Source organism: Bos indicus, chromosome 13, assembly GCF_029378745.1.
Source record: "Bos indicus isolate NIAB-ARS_2022 breed Sahiwal x Tharparkar chromosome 13, NIAB-ARS_B.indTharparkar_mat_pri_1.0, whole genome shotgun sequence".
Classification (NCBI taxonomy): Eukaryota; Metazoa; Chordata; class Mammalia; order Artiodactyla; family Bovidae; genus Bos; species Bos indicus.
This window is the reverse complement of record NC_091772.1, coordinates 34,574,720-34,589,058: the sequence shown is the minus strand read 5'-3', so window position 1 is coordinate 34,589,058 and position 14,339 is coordinate 34,574,720. Positions and strand designations below refer to the sequence as shown.

Genomic DNA, 14,339 nt, shown 5'->3' with positions numbered 1-14,339 from the left:
GAGAAAAACTGTAATTCAAGAAGATACATGCACCCCCTATGTTCATAGCAGCACTATTCACAATACTCAAGACACAGACTCTTAAATGTCCACTTAGATTGACAGAGGAATGGATAAAGAAGATATGGTGTATATATATACACAATGGAATCCTACTCAACCATAAAGAATAAACAATGCCATTTACAGCAACATGTGCCTAAAGATGATCATCCTAAGGGAAGCAAATCAGACAAAGACAAATATATGGTATCACCTACATGTGGAGTCTAAAAAAAAAAAATGATAGATGAACTTGTTTACAAAACAGAAACGGACTCACAGACATATAGAAAACATAGTTACCAAAAGGGGAAGGAGGGGAGGAATAAATTAGGAGTTTGGGGTTAACATATACACACTATCAACAAGGATTTACTGTATAGCACAGGAAACTGTATTCAATATCTTGTAACAACCCAGAACAGAAAAGAATCTTAAAAGTGTGTGTGTGTGTATATACATATATACACAAAAAACTGAAACTCACAACTGAAACTAACACAACATTGTAAATCATATATATACATAAAACTGAAATTCATACCTGAAACTAACACAATATTGTAAATCAATCATATTTTAAAAATAAACAAAATCGGAAGAAACAAGCCTATCTTTCCCTTGGAGCCAGGCTCACTAGGGCATTTCAGGGAGTCTGAGAAGTGAGAATGCTTCTCAATTGTTTTCCTAAAACTTTACTTCCTAATTCATCAATATTTCTTGTTCTAAAGATTCTAGATTATGTGAATGGTATGCTATTATTTCAGGTTTTCAAAGGAAATATTACCTTTCATCTCATTTTTTCTTTTTTCTCCAACTTTTTATTTTATATTGGAGTGCTGTTGACTAACAATGACTAACAATGTTGTGTTTCAGGTGTACAACAAAGTGATTCAGTTATACATACACATGTTATCTATTCTTTTTCCAATTCTTTTCCCAATTAGGTTGTTATAGAATATTGAAAACAGTTCCCTGTGCTATACAGTAGGTCCTTGTTGGTTATTTTAAATATAGCAGTGTGTACATGTCAATCCCCAAATCCCTAACTATCCCTTCCCCCACCCTTACCCTCTGGCAATTGTAAGATTGCTCTCTAAGTTTATAAGTCTGTTTCTTTAACACCACTTTGAACATAGTCTTTCAAGAGGAGTTCTAGTTTCTTCTTGGCTTTTTCAAGAGATGCCAGCAAGATTCCAGCATCTCAGAGCTTGTCACTCTGAGCAGCCACCCTGGCACCTGATGCAACCATTAAGGAAAGGATACAAGGGACAAAAAACAAGCAGAGATCTTCAAGCCCCGCACTGCCCCGTATCTTCTCTAGTCTCCTCCCTGTGCACCCATCTCAAAGCCTTTCCCCATTTGACATCCCCTCCAATTATCTCAGATACCTCAAACCCAAACTGTCCAAAAGCAAGCTCATGGTTTCCTCCCAGCCCCAGATGCCAACACCCACTGACCCCCACCCCTAAAGTTCCACATAAGTGAATGGCACCCACCTCCATTATTGAAGTGACACAACCAGAAAACTGTCATCCTTATCATTTCCTTCATCCTCACCACCCACACCAACCCATCAGCCAGTGCCGACCATTTCACCTCCGAAGTATCTCTAAACCTACTCACTGTGCACCACCTCCTTGGTGGCCACGACAGTCCAGGCTGCCTTTATCTCTCGCCAGTCGACCACGGTGGCTGCCTCTTAGGACCTAGTCAGATTCTCTTCCAATCTGATGCCCCACGCCACATCTACAATGATCTTTTCAAAATGCATGGCTGCAATCAGCTCTCCCTATCTGAAGCCCTCCAAGGGCTCCTAGGGTCTTAAGACAAAACCCAGTTCTCTAAAGGGAGCCTACTACACTGTTGGTAGGAATATGAACTGGTACAGGCACTATGGAGAACAGTATTGGAGGTACCTCAAAACAAAGAGAGCTACCATATGATTCAGCAATCCTACTCCTGGGCATATATCTGGACAAAACTATAATTAGAAGACACACACCCCTATGTTCATAGAAGCACCATTTACAACAGGCAAGATGTGAAAATAACTTAAATATCTATTGTCAGATGAATGGATAAAGATGTGAAACATGTACACAATGGAATATTCAGTTCAGTTCAGTCGCTCAGTCGTGTCCGACTCTTTGGGACCCCATGAATCGCAGCACACCAGGCCTCCCTGTCTATCACCAACTCCCGGAGTTTACTCAAACTCATGTCCATTGAGTCAGTGATACCATCCAGCCATCTCATCCTCTGTCGTCCCCTTCTCCTCCTGCCCCCAATCCCTCCCAGCATCAGGGTCTTTTCAAATGAGTCAACTCTTCACATCAAGTGGCCAAAGTATTGGAGTTTCAGCTTCAGCATCAGTCCTTCCAATGAACACCCAGGACTGATCTCCTTTAGGATGGACTGGTTGGATCTCCTTGCAGTCCAAGGGACTCTCAAGAGTCTTCTCCAACACCACAGTTCAAAAGCATCAATTCTTCGGCGCTCAGCTTTCTTCACAGTCCAACTCTCACATCCACACATGACTACTGGAAAAACCACAGCCTTGACTAGACGGACCTTTGTTGGCAAAGTAACATCTCTGCTTTTTAAGATGCTATCTAGGTTGGTCATAGCTTTCCTTCCAAGGAGTAAGCATCTTTTAATTTCATGGCTGCAATCACCATCTGCAGTGATTTTGGAGCCCCCCAAAATAAAGTCTGATACTGTTTCCACTATTTCCCCATCTATTTCCCATGAAGTGATGGGACCAGATGTCATGATCTTAGTTTTCTGAATGTTGAGCTTTACTCAGTCATAAAAAAGGAAAATAATGCCATTTGCAGCAACATGGATGCAACTAGAGATTATCACACCAAATGAAGAAAGCAGAAAGACAGAGATCATATGATACCACTTATAAGTGGAATATGACACAAATGAACCTATCTCTGAAGCAGAAACAGACTCACAGACACAGAGAACAGATCTGTGGTTACAGGGCGGGAGGGCAGGTAGGTGAGAGAAGGGGATAGGAGAGAGATGAATTGGAGCTTGGGGTTAGCAGATGCAAACTATGATATATAGGATGGATTAACAACAAAGTCCTACTGTATAGCACAGGGCACTATATTCAATATTCTGTTATAAATCAAAATGGAAAAAAACATTTAAAAATGTATATATAACTGAATCAGTTGGCTAGAGAGCAGAAATTAACACAATACTGTAATGAACAACATTTCAATTAAAACAATAAAAAACAATTCTCTGACAAGCCTCCCAGGACCCTAGTCAGATGCCCTTGTTCTCTGTGCTCTGCCCACCCTGGCTTCTGCATCCCCTACCAGGTCTGGTGGCTCTAACACAGGCCTTTGCATATCCTGTTCCCCACGTCCAGAAGGATCAAAGTCCAGCACAACTGGCCCTTCATCCAGCCATCCCATGCATGGCCTCCGGGTCTCTGTTCAAGGATCCTTTCACTGAAAACGTTCCCTGGCTGCTCAGACTAAGTGTGACATTTATAACAGACTCCCCCTTCAGTCTTATTCTTTTCCTTCCCCAGAATATGCATCTCAGTTTACAACTTCCAATCAGTCATCTGACTGCTGGATTGACTTCTCTGATCACTACTGTATCCCAGCCCCTTTTCACACTGCCCAGCAAACAGAAGGAGGTTCTTAACAGATATCAACTGAATGAATGAGTGAGTTGAGATATAGAGTCTGACTCATCTTTTGATATTCCAAGATCTATGGTCTCCCCAAAATAGGCCAAGGCCACAAGTTCTACATGTCTACAGAGATGGGCAATTACCAGAGGGATGGGGTATTGGAGCGCCAGGACGACGAACAGGCAAGTCATTACACAAACGTGCAGTTATGCAAAGCCACTCTCCAGAGGAGATGGCGCGGTTGGGGAGGGGAGTCAGGGCCAAAGGCTGTGAGCATCACCCCAATTCTCCTTGGGGAGTAAACCTCTGATTTCAGAATGGCTCCTGCAGTGGCTCTGAAGAGTGGTGAGGGTGTTGTTGGTGATCAGAGTCAGAAAGGGCCCCATGGTTATTGCTTTGGAGGAATTCTCAGGGAAAACTAAAAGAAATTCAAGTTCAGCATTGGGTCAAACCCATGTGACATTTTTTCTTGTTTCACTGCCAACAGCACCACTATTCAGAAATATAAAAATGAATCTTGAGTGCAGGAGGGCATAAGACAGTTACACATCCCCCTAAATAAGCCCCCCAGCCCACAATTCTAAGGAGCTGAGCCCCCAGTACCATGAGAAGAGGAAGTGGATGTTTATTAAGACACAGAGAACAAAGTGGAGCACCTACAGCTGCCTTATGCTGGGCTGACCAGTCCTTGTGCCTCAACAAAGCAGGAGCTCACAGCCTGGACAACGGCCGGCACACGTGGGTGAACTCTGGCCAGCACACGTGCACACAGACTGTGAAGGACAAAGTGGGTGGTGGTCTGGCTGGTCCTAGACAAGGCCGATCATGCCCACTCTCCCAGTCATGGCTTCCATCTGGGGAAACCTGAAGGTTTAGGGCTGGGTCTCATGGCACCATGATGGTAAATGAATGGACCTCACCAACTCCAGTTCCCCAGCCCAGGCTCCTCTCTTATTGGTTCTGTGGGCACCAGACCCCCTTGAGCAGAGGGAGCATAACAGGTCTTGACTTCACTGCTCCATTTTACATGAACAGGCAACTTAATGTTACCAGGAATCTAAGCTATGTTATGGGTTTAGCCATACTATTGCTTCTCAGCCTTTTAGTTAAGATCAAGTGTGGTATCTGTTCTCAATGAAACTATGAGCCATGCTGTGTAGGGCCACCCAAAACAGACAGGTCATGGTGGAGAGTTCTAATAAAACATGGTCAACTGGAGCACAAGCTGGAATCAAGATTGCCAGGTGAAATATCAATAACCTCAGATATGCAGATGGCATCACCTTTATGGCAGAAATAGAACTAAAGAGCCTCTTGATGAAAGTGAAAGAGGAGAGTGAAGAAGTTAGCTTAAAAGTCAACATTCAGAAAACTAAGATGATGGCATCTGGTCCCATCACTTCATGGGAAATAGATGTAGTGACAGTGACAGGGAGTGGCAAACCACTTCCGTATTCTTGCCTTGAGAACCCCAGGAACAGTATGAAAGGCATGCTGTAGTCCATGGGGTCGGTCACAAAGAGTCTGACACAAGTGAGTGACTGAACTGAATGGGCTAAGGTGACCATCATCTTTCCAACTTATGGTGAATTTCAAACCGAAATGTACCCAGTACACATCTTACATCTTCTTTCCAAGGTGAGGTATCATACATGATATTCTTTAGAAAATTCCGTGTGTTCAACTGGCCCTGGTTCTTCCTTTTCCACTTCTCTTCAAGATGATCTGATTATAAACGGAACTGCCAAGAAGCCCCCTGACACCCCCTGGTGATAAATAGAACTTTACTGTATAATAATCTTTATCGAATAATACAATAGAATATAGTATACCATACCAATTCTCACAATATTCGTAAGAATTCTGCTAGCTGGAGAATGTGCTTCAACAGTCACAGGAATTTTTTCTCTGATAACAACATAATGCATAACATATATATAACACATAGTGATAGTGACAGTGAAGTCGCTCAGTTGTGTTCGACTCTTTGTGACCCCATGGACAGCAGCCAACCAATCTCCTCCATCCATGGGATTTTCCAGGCAAGAACACTGGAGTGGGTTGCCATTTCCTTCTCCAGGAGATCTTCCTGACCCAGGGATCGAACCCAGGTCTCCCGCATTGTAGGCAGACGCTTTACCGTCTGAGCCACCAAGGAAGGCCATATAATGCATAACATAAATATAATGATAACAAATACAGAATATTCAGAAACACGCAGAGAAGAAAACTTGACACCCATTCACTCCCACCTACAGAGATAATCGCTGTTAATATTTTGGCAATTCTTCTCCCCCATGCTAAGTAATGTACCCTTTTTTATATGAAACTGAGGTCATATGAGATACGCTTTTTTTTTTTGGTGACTCTCTGCACTGAACATCAGATCAACCACATTTCACAACACAGTTGCCATGGCTGTTTGCCCCAAAACTCACTTAGCCAACCTCCTTACACTGGACATTTGGGCACACAAGGGATGATCTATTAAGTAACCCTCCACTGACTCTTCCTGAGAATAAGTTCCTGGAAGTGAAACGGCTGGGTCAGAGCACACAGGTTTGGATACTTGTGGCCAAACTTTCTTTCCCAAGTTTACTGTGTACCTTCCCGAGTAGCATGTATGGCCGGCCATCTGTGTTCCCCAGACCAGTGACTGGTGGTTTCTTCTTGGCTTTTCCATTTTAAATGTAATGTGCTGTGTTGAATACAGCAAAATTCACCTCTGGAATTCATCTCCATCCTGGGGAACCTAGATACACAAAAGACAGCACTTCTGAAATGACCAAGGAAACATGAGACATGCCTAAATGTGAACTGAAAGCTGAAACAGGTTTTGCAAACTAAATGATTAAACGATGCTATTTTTCTGACAAAGTATGAACGAAAACTTTGGGCCTGGCCCTGCCCACCTGTTTAAAATAATCTATTAGTGACAATGTTTCCATGGCTTGTCACTCTGTCCACCCAGTTGTTGGTGGCCTAGACTCTAGAGGGATATCACCCAAGCTTTACATTTCCCAGTGCTCATTCTGGGTCCGCCAGTCTTGCAGCTCTGCCTGGCTTCCCCAAGCTGGAGAAGGTACCCATCTCAGGCCTTCTGGGCAGAGCAGGGTAGACTCTGCCATGCGTCAAGGTGAAGCTCCCTTCTGGGCATGTTTGCCGCCTCCACAGACTGACTTGCTGGATACAGGAAGACATCGGTGACTCATCTTCCTCTGGAAGGCGGGCAGGACCGTGGCATTCTCTGAAGGTGAAGGTGCCTCATTTAAAATTCACCAAAAATCCCCAGCGTCTCCAACAGCTCCTTCCGTCTGGGAAGTGGTACAAGATTTGTCACGTTTGGCGACTCACCTTTGGCCACAGCAAGTTCCAGCTCGGGAATTTAATCATCGTATTGAACAACTAATTTCTAAATTGGGCTTGTGATCAAGACTGTTTTATAGGAATATTAATTGTTTGAAGTGTACAGCCAGAAAATACACGACAACCTAGATTTTATGGCTCATTCTAGATGATGGTGACATATTACTGAGACATGCATCTGCTCCCTAACAACATAAATTGGATGTTGTTTATAATAATGCAGCTGGAGCAGTAACACTTTATCATAAGAGCTGCTGCCCCCATGGAAAATCATTACTCAGCGTACACTTGATAAATCGGTCATCATTCCTGGGCAGAAGAGGTGATGGGACCTGTTTCATTTACAGCAATATGTTATCTTATTAGGCTGATTTTTTTTTTCTTACCAGAATGATTATGTTACTTCTTGTGTGCTACTCAGAGAATTTTATCAATGTCTTGAATCTTATGGGCATTAATGCCGGAAGCAGGAGTAACCATTCTTAATCTCAGGATTATTTTTAGGAGAGAACCTGGGAAAGAGATTTTCACTGACAGATTTAATCTCTTACTTCCCAAATGGAAAAACAAAGAAGAAATGATGATGATGACAAGTAAATTTGTTCCCCCAAAGTTGGCCAGGGCACAACAGGTGAGCCACACTGACTGGATCTGCTCTTTATTTTTTTGCCCTTTAAACATAAGACGACAGTGGTTGACTGTGGTTCAGTAGATGGTGTGAGGCTGGGCCTGCCATGCTGCTAGACTTGTGTCCCCAAGGGAGCCTGGCCACTTCTCCCCGGTGACTAAGAGAGAACAGAGTTGTGCTGTGCCCACCATGCTGCTACCACAAGGCAAACTGCCCCAGACCCTGGTCACCAGTGCCCTGGGCCAGCGGCATATGTGTACCAGTCCAGTGACAGGGGCTCAATGTCCTTGCAGATGGCAGCTGGGCCAGGCACTGGCTGTGAGTGGCCACTACTCACTAGGTTGCAGGCTCCCTGGAGCCCCTGAGACTCTTCCCAGCTTCTAGCAGCTTCAAAGTTTTCGCACAACAGTCTCTCCTGACTCACCAGTGTCGTGCACATCGGATTCATCTTTGGGGGCTGACTGAGTCTCAGAGGTGAGCCTGTGGGAGGCAGACGTGCAGATGGGGTTACAGACAAAGAACCATAATCATGTTTGCACAGGGTCTGGCCATTTTTGAATGCTTTTACAAACGCTGTCTCAAGGTGATTTGACCAGGGATTTGAGTCTGTTGTTTCGTCACGCCATCGTCTCTGTGACCCAGGACTGTACTCCACCAGGCTCCTCTGTCCATGGGATTTCCCAGGCAAGAATATGGAGTGGGTTGTCATTTCCTTCTCCAGAGGATCTTTCTGACCCAGGTGTCGAACTGGTGTCTCCTGCACTGGCAGGCAGGTTCTTTACCACTGAGCCACCAGGGAAGCCTGGGGATTTAAGTGGGGGCTGGGAGATCCAGCTCCACTGCACCCTCAGGCTGGCTCACTCCTAGCAGCTCCAATAGCCCACGTCTTCTGGAAAGTAGGGTTCATGCTAGCCCCACGCAAGTGGGCTTCCATGAGGATCCAGGGGGGTAACCCACACAAGCACATGCCGATGCTGGCAGTTACTGTGCACTGTCCCCCCTTCAGAGAATGAACAACTGCAGGGGAGCAGACACAGCAGGATGTGAAGGGCACTGACCTTCCATCTGCTTCCGCTTGGGTCATCCCAGCTGATTTTTCACAACCCTCCTCTTTCACGGGTGAGGAGACACAGGCTGGGTTCTCAGTGGTCATCACTGTTCAGGGTGGACATTCCCCTGCTGGGGGGGGGGGCGGCGGGGGGCTGCCCTGTTCCCCAGGAGGAGGTTCAGTAGGGGCCCTGGCCTCCACCCAGCAGAGTCCAGAGGTACTCTCCCAAGTGTGACAACCAAGAAATCTTCGATGCTGTCAAATGTACTCTGGAGGGGACGTTACCCCAAAGTTGAGACTCCCTGAAGCAGAGTAACTTGTCGAAGGCTGATAAGAACAGAGCCAGGGCCAGAGTCTAGTCTTAGAGGCACAGGGGTTCATTAAAACAGAGTTGAGATGAGGTTCCAATCACATGGGGACAGATGGATACAGAGTCTTCAAGGCAACTGGAACAGAGGGAAGGCCCTATGAGGAATGGCCACTGAGGTAACCAGAGCAAAGGCCTAGAGGGAGGCCACACAGGTGACAGAGGGGCTACAGAGGGAGGGGACACCACAAAGGCCTCAGCGAGCCCCCAGAGGAGGTTGGACCTGGGAAGAAGTCAGGCCCAGGAGCCAGGTGGGGCAGGTCCCTGCGGGTTGGAGCTGGAGGGGCCTGCAGGCCCGGCCAGAATGAGGACACAGGCCTGGAACAACAGGCCCCCATGACCTACAGGAGGGCCTTCTCCAGCGATGGCCTCATCCTGACAACTGCCCTGTCACTGCTGACCATAGACAAGCTGGATTGTGAGAGAAAGGAGCTACATACACAAATGTGGGTATAGAGGTGGGCCTGGCCCCTGCAGGTGGTTAGCAACCCTGAGCCTCACTCTGCTCAGAGATGGCAGCAGCTGACGTGGTGCTCTGCTCAGAGTTGACACCAACCAGTCACCTGTCCCCAGCCCCCCATGGACAGCAAGCCAGGGGCTTGTGACAGGCCTCTCTCTGTCTCAGGTTGGAGGGGGGCAGGGTCTCACAGAGGTATCTACTTTCCTCGCCATCTGGGGAGTCAGGATTTCCTGCGCCAAGTGACAAATGCTCACGCCTCTCACACTCCTACTCCTCAGGAAATCCGGCCCAAGAGGCAACCGAAAAAAAAAAAAACAAACCCTGTGTGGGTCATCAGTCTATTTTTATTCTGCATGGCCTGCCTCCACCGCTGTCCACCAGACAGAACTTCAACCAGACGGGTGTTCAGGAAGATGCTAGAAATGTCTAGCCTGCAGATGCCGATGGGCTGTTAACAGAGGTCAGGCTGTGGAAACAGGCAGCCTGCTGGGAGGTCCCAGGCTGAACGACTTTAGAGAGAAATTGGTGACCAGGCCCGTGGGCTGTAAGATCACAGGCCTTTTTACTTTGTAGTATCTCGGTAGAGCAGGGCTTTCTCCCCCAGAGTGACACAGCGCTCCCTGACTCATTCAGAGAATCACTCTCACATTTACTCAGAAAGTTGTATGAATGCTAGGAGCGGGGCTCCAGGTCCCACACTGGATCTCAGGGCGAAGAAGAAGAAAACTGACCTAGAACGATCAAGCCCACTGGAGCATCATGGGAAGCTGTGCCCTGTGTTATGGGCAGATGGCCCACCTCAGCGACAATGATCTAAACTTACAAACACACACACACACGGCTGCTGGCTCAGCTCAAGGAAGCAGATGTCCCCAGTTAAGCATGACTAGCTGGACCAATTCTGTCCTCCTTTCCCATCACTGGTTATTGCAGGAGCCAAGACAGATGCCTGTTAGCCCTGGACTGGCTTCCCTGGAATAAGCCTCGCCAGCCACCCCTCCAGAGGCCTCTCAGGAGGTGCCATGGAGCCCAGCCGCCGGCAGAGGGGGCCCCAGGCTACCGGGAACCAGGGCTGCAGCAAAGAAAGCAGTGGGGAAAGTACAGAGCTGCCTAGAGCACGCCAGGGATGAGGCTGATCAGAAAACTATTTGGCTCCGTCCCCACTTGCCAACTGACAGAGGCTTGTGTCCACGATGAAGTCACAGACAATGGAGAGTGTCTGGCAGTGAACAGAGAGGACAAAACCAGAGGAAGGAAACTACAGGCTGAGAGGGCACGGGGCCAGGCATACCAGCAATGCCAAGGCCCACGGAGCTCAAGTCGGCCTTTGGGAGCCCCTGCTGGGGTCTCGTCATTGTATTGGGTTGCCCGCTGGTCATCCTGCGCTGGAATCATGTACTGAGGAAGGGGGGCAGGGGAAGGGGTCCAGGCGCGGTGGCCAGGCAGCTGATGGGCACCCCCCACGACTTCACCCAGGCTGGGTGATGGCCTGCTGCAGTGAGGGAGCTAGAGCCACTTGGCCGCTGCAGGGGGACCGTGGAGGCAAGGCTGAGACCTCCTGCTCCAGGGAGCAGTCTTTCAATGGCTGAGAGCCTCTGAGACGTGACAGTTTGAGAAAATGCAATGTGACCGCAGCACAGCGCCTGTACTATCCAGCCCTGGAGAGCAGCCTGCAACTTACCCTTGAGTCTGGAGCCGGCACCCAGAGGAACAGCAGGACAAGAAGTGATGTGATAGACTCCACTGAGCAAGACGCCTGCCCATCCGCTCACCAAACAGTAAAGCGGCCCAACCCAGCAGGGGCCCTGCCTGGACAGAAAATAGCCACCAGCAGCCCTGAACACAGGACACCTATGAGGAAGGGGGCCTGGCACACCCAGCTTTGTGTCCCCTCCTTCCAGAGGGTCTGGGGGTCTGCACTTTCCTCAGCAGCAGAGGGTGATGTCTGGCAACCTGTAGTCACAACATGCCCAGGTCTGGTTTTGCCAGGTGGACCTGGAGCCTCCACTACTGTAGAGCACAAATTAGCTGCCTTGGTCAAGTTCCCACCCCTGCAGGATGGCACCCAGTCACCACAGGCCAGGCCCTTTTCACCCTAAGTAACATGTAGATAATAATCACTTATTCACCTATTGTAGAAATAAGCCGAGGCCCATAAGGAATCAGAGCTCAGGCAGCAGTCTGAGTTGAAATTCAATATTCTCTACCTCTCCCCTCTGTCACCTATCAGAGCTGCTGTGGGAGGAGCCCTGCAGGCTTACCTTGTAGCCTTCTGGGCCTCATGACGTGGGCACCATCTTTCTTGCTGGCATTTAGGTGCTGTGGGCGCTCCCACAGGCCCCATCTCCAGGCCTCCCCAGGGACCAGTCCCCTCCCTGCAGCCGTGGGCCTGTCTCTTTCATCTGTTTCCAAGCCGGCCTGAGTGCAATTTCCCACCTGCTTCTCCACTGCCTTATATATCATCCGGGCTATTTAAATAAATCTGGGCTGTCTCTTGGGGAGTTTATAAGCAAATGAAAGCCAGGTCTACGGTAAAGCGTATTAGTTATCCTCGTGTCTTTATCATATCTACCCCTTTAAAGACCGTTTTGCCATTTGCTCTCTGTGCCTCCCAGGACATAATTGCAAAAATCATCCTCCTCTTTTCTCTTTCTCCTGCTCCTCAGAACCCAGGGGGCTCCTGTCGTGCAGGAAACCAGTCTATAAACCCTTGAGAGCGCACGGTTCCTGGGGAACTTGCCCTTCACAGGATATAAGACCGTGCAACTAGGACAAACGGTACCATTGCAAGAAGGAGGATGGCACGGAGCCCTGTCCTGAGGCCCGACTGTCACAGAACCTATAACATTCTGGAAGCCTCCGTTGTGGGCCCACTGGCAATGCCCGCCCACCGTCCTCTCTTCTCCCTGCTGGGCGTGCAGACACTGCTGGCCTCCCTGCTTCCTTGCCCCCAGCCTGCAGCCAGAAGATGGGGTTTCTTCCCCTGCCTTCTCCTCAGTCTAGTCTCCCGAGGACTGCCTTCCCTCAGAACGTGGGTGCTGATCCCCCAAGATTCCAAATACCAGTTTATAAAAGGCCCCATGCTTATGAGAAAACATCCCTGCCCCCAAGTCCACAAGCCAGTACCCTACCGGGGCCTCAGCTGTTTCCTCTCAAACCCTAGGCACCTCACCGTCCTCCCCTGGGGCTCTGGAGGGAGGCTTGCAGGGTCTTGCGGCTAGTCCCACAGCCGAGGTGCTATTAAACAGGAGATCTCTGAGCTCCCGAGCTGAGGCAGGGGTCCCCAGGGGAGAAGTGGGCTGGCGAGGAGAGGGGCAGAGAGGGGAGAATTGTGTTTCCGATTTGTGCAGCCTCTAGGCCTCTGGGTGCCAAACACTGGCAACCCACTGGAAAATACCAAGGTTACTGACATCTCTGTGACTTCACCACGAACCCGACACATACGTACCTGGTGGGGCTATTCGCAGGGAAACTTCCCGTGAGAGTACAACTGGAGAAGACTTTGAACACACAGTAAGAAACTACGGCCGGGCTCCTCCGCCACACCAGGACCCGGATGAGGCGTTCTCTCGTGTGCGCATGTGCAGGGTGACCACGTGACTGACGGATGCTGGTGTTGATTGGCTGGATGGAAACAGAGTGCGGTCCGCGTGGAGCTCGGCGTTGCCTCAGCTGCTGGACCTGACTGTCCTTTCGTAGTCTGGCTACCAGTTGGCTCCTGTGGTTGAGCCTCTGAAGACGGACACGAGAAACATGCAGCCCGTAGTGAGGGGGAAGTTAGAAGTTGACTTGTTTTCTGGCCTCTGCTAACACCTCTGGCCGGGCCCCTGCCGCACCCACCGCCTCCCTGCGTCCAATTGAAGGAGGACACTTAGCTTACTGGGGACCTGAAGGTGCCCCCATGAGGTAGGGGAGTGTCACCTCTCCAGTCCTAGATTCCCACGTTTGTTTTATTTCATTACTTCAGGAGAGGGTGATGAGGGTCGGGGTTTTGTTTTCCAAAACCCAAAGACAAAAAGGTGTCATGTGGGGCTGGAATACGGGGACCCCAGCAGGCCCTCCAGGAACAATAAACAAGGGCCGTTTGAGCTCCTTTTCCTTTGTCCGAGCTGCTGGGTTCGCTTGAAACAATTTGTTGCCCAAATTGGCCTCCTCGCCCACACACGCTCCCCCACTTCCTTGAAAGACATAGAGGAAAGGTTTAAAAAAAAAAAAAAAAAACTTGGAAAAATTAGTGCTTTGGGTCCAGGAAATCCCAACTCCTGGAACCAATGGGTTAATGTGGAGGCCACTGATAAGTCCCAGCTGTTGCAGCCGTTCCAGCTGGAGGCTGTGGAATTGGGGCTGGAACGGGCAAAAGGATCGAGTCTCCTGCTCTTTTAATTTTTGTTCCTGCTTCCCCATGGGCCGATGCTAAACTTCCGTTAGCTCCCTGCCTCAGCTTGGCCTGGCTCGCGTAAAGTTATGTTCCAAACAAAAAAGTGGGAGAACATTTCGTGTGAAGAAGGTGTGGGGCAGAGGGAGTTGGCCCCCATCTGATGGAGAGCGAGTTTCCACTTTGGGCTGGGCCAGGCCTGACGCCCCAGGCTTGTACAGAATGAATCACAGCTGTGCGGTTGCTGGTTGGTCCCTCCCCTCCCACCACCCGGGCATCCGGGAAGCAGGCAGAGGGGAACAGGTGGGCTGAGGCCAGCTGCAGACTCTGCCCCCACACCCCCACCACCGAGCGCCTAGCCACATCCAAGAGCAAACATCGGAAGA

The 14,339-nt window shown here is 48.9% G+C and overlaps 1 long non-coding RNA gene across 1 annotated transcript in view; it reads right to left on the bottom strand.

Annotated features, from left to right (window-relative positions):
• The window catches only part of LOC139186476 (uncharacterized), a 52,037-nt gene extending 38,712 nt beyond the window's left edge, over positions 1–13,325 (bottom strand). The window contains exons 1-2 of the long non-coding RNA XR_011570037.1: positions 13,027–13,325; positions 6,316–6,461 (exon numbers count right to left, since the gene is read on the bottom strand). This is a non-coding gene — a long non-coding RNA (uncharacterized lncRNA). The remainder of the gene's footprint in view (positions 1–6,315; positions 6,462–13,026) is intronic.
• Between the last annotated feature and the right edge of the window lie 1,014 nt (positions 13,326–14,339).